Raw genomic sequence first — 8,654 nt, forward strand, 5'->3', positions numbered from 1 at the left:
CCCAGTCCACCGCGGGACCTTTGACCTGCAGGAATCTGTGGAAGAGATTCTTGAAGCCCTCAAAGTCTTTCCTGGAGATCTGAAAGAGAATAAAGCAGACGTCAGGAAAACTGAGCCGTGACCTGGGGAGCAGAATCCATGTTTTTTGTGATTTAGTTTGAAGTAAATACAACTCTGGCACATTTTAAAACATGTAAACATTCATTTGATGGGAACAAAGTACTTTAATAAACTTACTTAAGTACTTTGTCCCCATTTGATGAACGTTGATTTTAAATGTAACTGCAGAAAACACAGCGGTCAAAGGACTAAATGACGACAAAAAACTACATTTTGAAGCATAATTCCATGAGTATTTTTGTGTGTGTGTGTATGATGTGTGTGTGTGTGTGAGTGTGTTTATGATGTGTGTGTGTGTGTGTGAGTGTGTGTATGATGTGAGTGTGTGTGCGTGTTGGATACACACACACACACCCCTTCCGGGTCGACACAGGAGTAAAACAGGGATGTGTCATCGCTCCAACGCTATTCTCCATCTTTGTTGCTGCTATCCTAACAAGCAAGCATCTGCCCCAGGGAGTCAACATCATGTACAGAACTGACGGCCAACTCCTCAACATCAACCGTTTCAGGGCTAAAGGTCAAACCACCACCATATCGATCATGGAGCTGCAGTATGCGGACAACAACGCCCTTGTAGCCCTCTCAGAAGAGGACCTACAGGGTATCCTATCAGCCTTTGCGAAAGCATACAAACAGCTCGGTCTAGCCATCAACATAAAAAAGACCCAAATCCTCCACCAACCACCACCAAACAGCAGTACGCCTGTCCTACCCCCAAACATCTCCATTGACAACATCAGACTGGAAAATGTGGACTACTTCCCATACCTTGGCAGCCTCCTATCATCAAAAGCTGTTATTGATGATGAAATACACCATCGCCTCAGCTGTGCCAGTGGGGCTTTCTCAAGGCTAAGGAAGAGAGTCTTTGAGAACCGTGACCTCCAAGCAAAGACCAACATCTTGGTCTATAAAGCTGTGGTGCTCCCCACTCTTCTGTATGGATCAGAAGCCTGGACCACATACAGCAGGCACTTAAAGGCACTTGAGGAATACCATCAGAGATCCCTCCGAAAAATCCTCAGGATTAGCTGGGAGGATCGGAGCACTAACACCAGCGTCCTGGACGAGGCTGACATTCCCACCATCACTGCCACCATTGCCCAAAACCAGCTCAGATGGACTGGCCATGTTATCCGCATGCCTGACTCTCGCCTCCCAAAACAAGTCCTTTATTCCCAGCCTGCTAAAGGGAAACGGGCCCCTGGAGGCCAAAAGAAGAGGTACAAAGATAACATAAAAACAAACCTAAAGAAATGCCACATAGACCTAAAGCTTGGGAAGACATGGCGACAGACAGGGCGACCTGGAGAAACCTTGTCCGTGAGGGTGCTGCACTATACAATGATGATCTTTGCCATGCTGCACAAGACAAGCGCAGACTCAGGAAGGAGAGATCAACCACCAAACAGGTCCAACCCAAACCCTCCATCACTACATTCCCATGTCCACACTGCACAAGAATAATCGGGTCCAGAATCGGCCTCTATGCCCACCTGAAGACCCACAAGGACCAAGAAGGAGGACAGTCATACTCGACTACGAGTGGCTGCCGATGATGACGTGAGTGTGTGTGCGTGTGTGTGTGTGTGCCCGTGTATGATGTGTGTGTGCGTGCGTGAGTGTGTGTATGATGTGTGTGTGTGTGTGTGCGTGTGTGTGTCTGTGTATGATGTGTGCGTGCGTGTGTGTGTGTATGATGTGTGTGTGCGTGTGTGTATGATGTGTGTGTGCGTGTGTGTGTCTGTGTATGATGTGTGCGTGCGTGTGTGTGTGTATGATGTGTGTGTGTGTGTGTGCGTGTGTGTATGAGTGTGTGTATGATGTGTGTGTGTATGTGTGCGTGTGTGTATGATGTGTGTGTGAGTGTGTGTATGATGTGTGTGTGTGTGCGTGCGTGTGTGTGTGATCTCTGGGTTGTTCACCTCTCTCCAAACAGTGTGTGTGTTCTCAGTGTGATAAGACGACTCTGTATGCAACGGGTACATGCGTCCACGACTCCCGGTACCCGCACCACTGAACTCTGTGGCTCAGACCGGTCTGCTGCTCCAAGCTCAAGGTATTTCAGTTCAACATGAATACCCACAAAAAACGAAGAAGGAAAGGATTTTAATTATTGTGTTTATAACTTAACTAATGAACTCAAATGGTAAATGTACGAGAAAAATAACACTAACTTAGGGGAAACATTTCTGACATTATCGTCATAAATGTGGAAATAAAATATCTGAGTTGAAATGACGAATTAACAACAACTCCTATGACTTCCCTGTGATTGGATCCACCTCACCACAGTCCCCTCCCCTTGCCATGCCTGCAAATTATTCTTTACAATTGTAATAGATTTGAGCCCAGAATCAACTTAAGATCAACAACAACGAACTGATCTGGATGGAGTGATAGCTTTTACGAGTGAGACACTACAGCACAAAGGACAGGAGAAGTTCACCTCTGAGTTTCATACGGTTGCACTTCTCAGTCTATCGAGTGCATGTGGAATGTGGAGGTTGATCTGACCTTGCTAAGAACATTTTCTTTTCTTTCAAAGAGTAAAATCAAGTTGCATCTTCTTATACCAACTATGGCTCAAATACTTGCTCTGAGGTTTCTGACTGAAACATGCTCTCGTGAACTCATTTAATGTTCAGTGTCAGGGGTTAAATGAGGATAGCGTCCTTCGGATATTTGAGGTCAAAACTGTGTTCATATTTTTATGATGAGAGAACATCATTTTTGCTTAAACCCCCTAAGAACTGTTTAAGTAATACAGTCCAACTCCTACACACTGCATTATTGAGTTTAGGTTACAGACATTTTGATGATGTGTTATTGGTCAAAGCAACTCACGGTAATAACGTTTCATACAGAAACATGTGGAGTTGTTCAGAGCTCAAACTCACTTCGCTCTTATAGCTTGGCTTAATGGTGGACGTGTATCAGATATAAACGTTGTTATCTTTGGGGGGCATTCAGAGCGCGTCTCACCTCGGCCTCGGCCTTGTTGGCGGTGCCGAGCAGCGCCTCCAGCTCGCGGTGCATCGAGTCCTCGTGCTGCGCCCTCAGCTTCTCCTGAAACTCCGTCATCACTCCTCCGGTCAGGTCTGAAAACACACAGGGTACGATTTCAATTTGACATTAGAGGCAAAAACCCGGAGATCAGAGACATCGGCTAAGAGACAAACAGTTTCCACTTTAAGTAAGACCGTATTTAAGCCTGACAGCAACTTCAAATGATGAAATTCAAGGCAGTGCTGTCCAGTTCAAACACACGCTGTACTTTGTATTAACTGACAGGACAACAGCCACAATATTGGTACAAATATCACGGCAGAAAATTGGTGTTTACTTATTGAACAGGTGACCTTGGACAGCTTCAAATCAGTTCAAGTAAACAGTGCAGTCCAGGTTTTGAAATTGTTTACTTTACTCTGCAGTAAAAGCGTTTTATTTTCAAAGGTGTACATGTTCCTCTTTTTATATTTACTCCCAATAAACATCAAAGATATCTGCCGTACTTATTAGTTTATTAGATGAATTTCAAGCATTTGACTAAAAGTGCGATACACAATCACAGTTCCACTAAAATACAACAATTTAAAATAATACATCTAATACTTAATGAAGGTTTTTGAAAGTGTAGGTGATTAACTTTAACACGAAATGATTCCATATGGATTAAATGTTTGTTATTATATTAAATCACATTTTCAAACCAATAAAGCTGCCATTTGGAAAGTTGACCTCAGTGTGTGTTAGTGTCAAAGACCATGTCCTCCGTATTTAGAGGACAATACAGTATTTAAATCCTTTATGATGAATTTTACGAGACAACAACATAAGCATTTGGTTCTTTAACCTCTTAAGTGTTGTTAACGTAACACATGAAGTTACACTGGCTCGGAGAACACAGAAAGTTAGTTATTGAAGGACAAAAGAGTAATCTCACACACTAAGCAGTCCCATCCCAACAGCCTGCAAATCAACTCACCCTCTACCGTTAGAGACATTCGACCAGAGTCTTTTTAAAGTAAAGTACACAGTAAAGATAGATCTGAGGAGAGGAAGCAACGTTTCGGAGCAGATTCACACAGAGTCCATGCGTTTGATAGAAAGTGAAGAATGGTCCCAAAGAGAAAGCAGCTGCCAGAGAACAACAGACGTCCTCCTCTTCCTCAGCCCAGAGGAAAAGCTCTCAGATCTGAAGCCCCGACCCCCGACTAAACACCAGGCCTGCCCACACACACACATACCAATCAAAACAGACAACAGACAGTGTGTGTGTGTGTGTGTGTGTGTGCAGTCGACCCCCAGTTACACCCCTGTGGGCTTTAAATATAGGCGAGTTTGAAAACAATAAGAGCTGATGGTCAATCAAGACTATTCAATCTGAGCTTGCACCATTCATATTTGTTCAGACTATTTTATTTCATTTTTTATTAATATGTACGTCTTGTAATTGCATTGTTGAGAAACCTGTGACCTGAGTTGTTCATTCATTGCATAACTACACTTAGTTGTGTATACGACATGACAATACATCTTTGAATCTTGAATCTTAAATCAATTATTGGACTGACGGAAAATGTGATATTTAATGTTGAATAAATTCAGTATTAATGAGACACACTGTAAACGTTTGAAGGCAGAAGGCTTAGCTAATAAAGGGAACATCCCTCCTGTGAGTTACCCACATTTAACAGTTTTAGTTAAGGACCTCAAATATGATATTATTTTATCTGCAAACTTAATAAATGATAACTTTCAGAACATATAGAAATGTCGTTGAATGAATAAATGTGTTTTTTCTTTCTTAATGTAAGATATTTAAAAAAGATATGTAGTTTTTATATCAGCTCCAAAACTGAGAAATTATATTGTTTATATTTCTAAGTAATTGAAACGTCACCATTATAGAAAATGGAACTTTTGTCGACTAACTTTGACTTTCTGAGCGCCACTGCAGTCAGCCTGCCTGTGGGTAATGTCCACAGTATGGATGTATTACATACATAATATGTAATATGTAATGTACAACGCTTTGAGCCCCAGGAGAAGCGCTAAAATAAATGCAATTAAATTAATTATCTTAGTAAAATAAGCTTCCCTAAAATCCCCTCCAAAGAAATACTAAATACTAAAACACATATTCTTAGTCAAATATATTTGTGTAAAGTTTACCTGACTTTAACAAACTCATAAAAACATATTTTGATTTGTTCACATGCTGTTCTGCTCTACAGTGTGTGTGTGTGTGTGTGTGTGTGTGTGTATCTTTGTTATCAGTAAAAATAGTTGAGACGCTTCTTTTGAAACATCTTAAAAATGTGCCTTGAAACTCAGAAAGTGAATTTTCACATGAAGATAACAGCAGCTCGGGAATTATACACATTCAATCAATGCTCTAGTCTAGCATTTGACAACAAGAAAGTACATTTTGTATTTATTATTGCAAAATATCTCAAACATAAAAATGATTTCCCACAAACTATTCCTGTATTTCCTGCATGTGTTAATTCTCACTAACCATCTGTGTATTTATATTTTATTAATGAACAATTTGAGATTTTCTCAGTTTTTATAGATTTGTTCCACAGTTTGTGTTATCTGTGCACGTGATGTCAATAAGTGAGGTTGTAATGGTGACCTCTTACCCTGACATTTAAACCAGGTGTGTAAAAGGTCAACTCAATACTTGTTTTGTAGTCTTTTAAAATGTGCTTAAAGTCTTTTAAGTGTAAATATAATGCTCATTTAATGTATCAACAGAAAAATTAGCAAGAGTTTTGAGTTCACTGTTTTTTTATTTCACTTTAAATGATCACATTGTAGACTGTATAAGGAAGATATAATGCACTTCTCTATCTTTTGACATTGTCACCTTGAACCTTGTATTACCTATTTACATCCATACAAATATGTATTTATAACTCATTTATATTGCATTAACATTTAATACATCCCGTTGTATTCACTTTGCAACCACTGCAGTCTACAAAGGTGGTGTAAACATGGTATACATACATATCTGTGTTTTGACTTCTGTACCTTATGTCTTAGATTTGTATAGTCTAAAACACACGCGGGCGCACACGTGTGCACGCACACACGCACACACACACGGCAGAAGCAGATGCATGCCACAGCAGCAGTTCACATAATGTTTAAGAAGCTGTGAATGTTCATTGAATTTCCCTTAAATCTGCAGACCACACCTGTTTCTGACACACTTTTCTTGCAGCAACTGGTCCGTCTCAAAGATATTAACGTTACCCACCTGTCAAAGCACCGGGAAATCCTCAAAAACAAAGCCGAGGAACACACGGACAACCTCGGCCAGAGACACACTATCTCCCAGAGTACTGCTCAGACCCGGAGGACTCGGTTTTAGAGATACAAAGTGAAATTAAAAGGTTAAAAGTCAGTGTTTATCTTCCTGCTGCCGTTAGCTTCTCTAACTGACAGCCAGCCCAGGACACACACCGCCTGACGTAGGTGACGACGCGCGTGAGTATTAAAAACAAGACAGCTGATTGGTCGAAAAGGGCCGTCAATCAGAGGAACTCGCAAACAAGGCCCGCCTCTTCATGATGGTCTATTTTTACTACAATTAATTAATGAATCATTTCCCCTTCAATAAAATGAAGACTTAATTACATGTTTTTAAATATATGTTTTAATGTACTATTTCTCATTTTAAAGTCAGTGTTATTTTGTAGTTGTTTTTTATTTTAATTGCATCCCATTTTAACTCAGTTATTCCACTGCATATTCCACCATTTGTATTAATTTAACTGATTTAACTGTACACTACTTTAATAAAACGTATTCGGTTCGCACCTGCTTGCACTGAAGTGTACAGCAATATTAAATAATATTCCTACATTTTAATTGTCCTTTTTAATTAATATGTTATTGTCATATTGCCAGATAGGGAGAGAATATACATGTTCTGAAAACCCAGACATTAGAGATAGCTTAAAAAATAAATAAATAATTAAAAAAAGGTTTCTATTGATGTGCAGTTTGGATCGATGCTTCCCTCATGTGGCAAAAGCTATTTACTGCAGGACCTGGTGGTCTTACAAAAAGGTATGGCAGTAAAAGAGCAACTGCTCCAGTTTTGAAGAAACCCCTCCGTGTTGAACACCCGCCTTTAACATTAAAATAAAAGCTGGAGACTGACATGTCAATCTCTTTAAAAGGTCACCTATTATGTATTTTCTTTTTTGTGTAAAGAGACTCTGAAAGTTTCATGAAAAAAAATGCTCTCTTTTTGTCCTGATCCATTTATATAAAAACCTGTCTGAAAATGAGCTGATCAGATTTTGGCCACTTTGTCATAACGATGTTCTGGCTTGTGTAACCATTAGCCAATCACCAGAGATGGGGTCGTTACTAAAAATGTTAATATATATATTACTTTAAAAAAAAAGAAAAAGTAATATATTACACTACTTTACTCGTTACTTTACCTTTACTCGCCGAGCACCTAGGCCTACGAACTGCGCATTCGTGAGTGGCAATAACTCTCCTTACCAGCAGGCGGCGGTAGTGTGTATTCGTCATTCAAAACAGGCAACAACCGGAAGACAGAGAAGAAGAATAGACTACGTGATATAAACAAACAACAAATAGCGTGTGCGTTAGCTTCACCTTAGCATGTGTTCTTTGCAGGTGTGTGTTGAGGTTTGACGTGGTGTTTCCAGCAGTGGATAACAGCTTCTGGCCTGGACACAGTTTGCACCTCACCGTCACATTCCTGTCTATTCTTCGGACGAACTCAAAATAATGGGCAGACCTCCACCCCTCGAAAGTTAACGCTGACTCAGCCATGTTTATGCAGCACTGCACGTGGAGATGTGGACGCGCAAGTCGCGTAGATTACGTACATATAAACCTGCGGCGGAAACCCCTCTTGTCTGTCAGTGTGATTATGAATGATTTTAGTAAGTAACGCGTGTCGGGGCAATGTTGGTAACTGTAGTGTGATTACTGAATTGTAAAAGTAGCGCGTTACACTACTAATATTATTACAGTAACGCGTTACTTTGTCACGCGTTACGCCCAACTCTGCCAATCACCAACCAAGGTAACCCCCCCCCCCACCTTATCACCTGAATCTCCTCCTAGAGCACCATTGAGTTCTTTGTAACCAAATGTCTCTCAGAGGGGCGTGGGGAGGGGCTCCTTATTTTCATCTGAAGTCACACAGAGAATCAGCACTTTGGAAATAGGGCTGAAACAGAGGGGATTATGGGTAATGCTGCAATGATCTGTTTGGTGTTTCAGCCAATCAGAGACGGGCTCTGTATATATATCTGAGACCTGTAATATATTGATGTATGATTTGACAGTATGATATATAGGACCTTTAAGGCTGTGCTAACCAAATACCCTATTTTAGGAATCTTACCATTACAAAAAAAAAACAGCAACTTTGGGGGAAACAGGAAGTGCTAAAATGCTAACTCATCTCCGTGTTTAAGGACTGCACCATTCTGAGACTTCTGAGCATGAAAGAAGCATACACA

The 8,654-nt window shown here is 40.5% G+C and overlaps 1 long non-coding RNA gene across 1 annotated transcript; it reads right to left on the reverse strand.

The window, feature by feature from the left end:
• On the reverse strand, nucleotides 1-4,362 carry LOC117535195. The gene is made up of 3 exons (XR_004567376.1): nucleotides 4,112-4,362; nucleotides 3,109-3,224; nucleotides 1-79 (listed from the first exon to the last, which is right to left on the reverse strand). It is a non-coding gene; the product is annotated as an uncharacterized LOC117535195 (long non-coding RNA).
• Nucleotides 4,363-8,654: the final 4,292 nt, after the last annotated feature.

The sequence above is a fragment of the Gymnodraco acuticeps genome, unplaced genomic scaffold (assembly GCF_902827175.1).
Source record: "Gymnodraco acuticeps unplaced genomic scaffold, fGymAcu1.1, whole genome shotgun sequence".
In the NCBI taxonomy this organism is placed as follows: Eukaryota; Metazoa; Chordata; class Actinopteri; order Perciformes; family Bathydraconidae; genus Gymnodraco; species Gymnodraco acuticeps.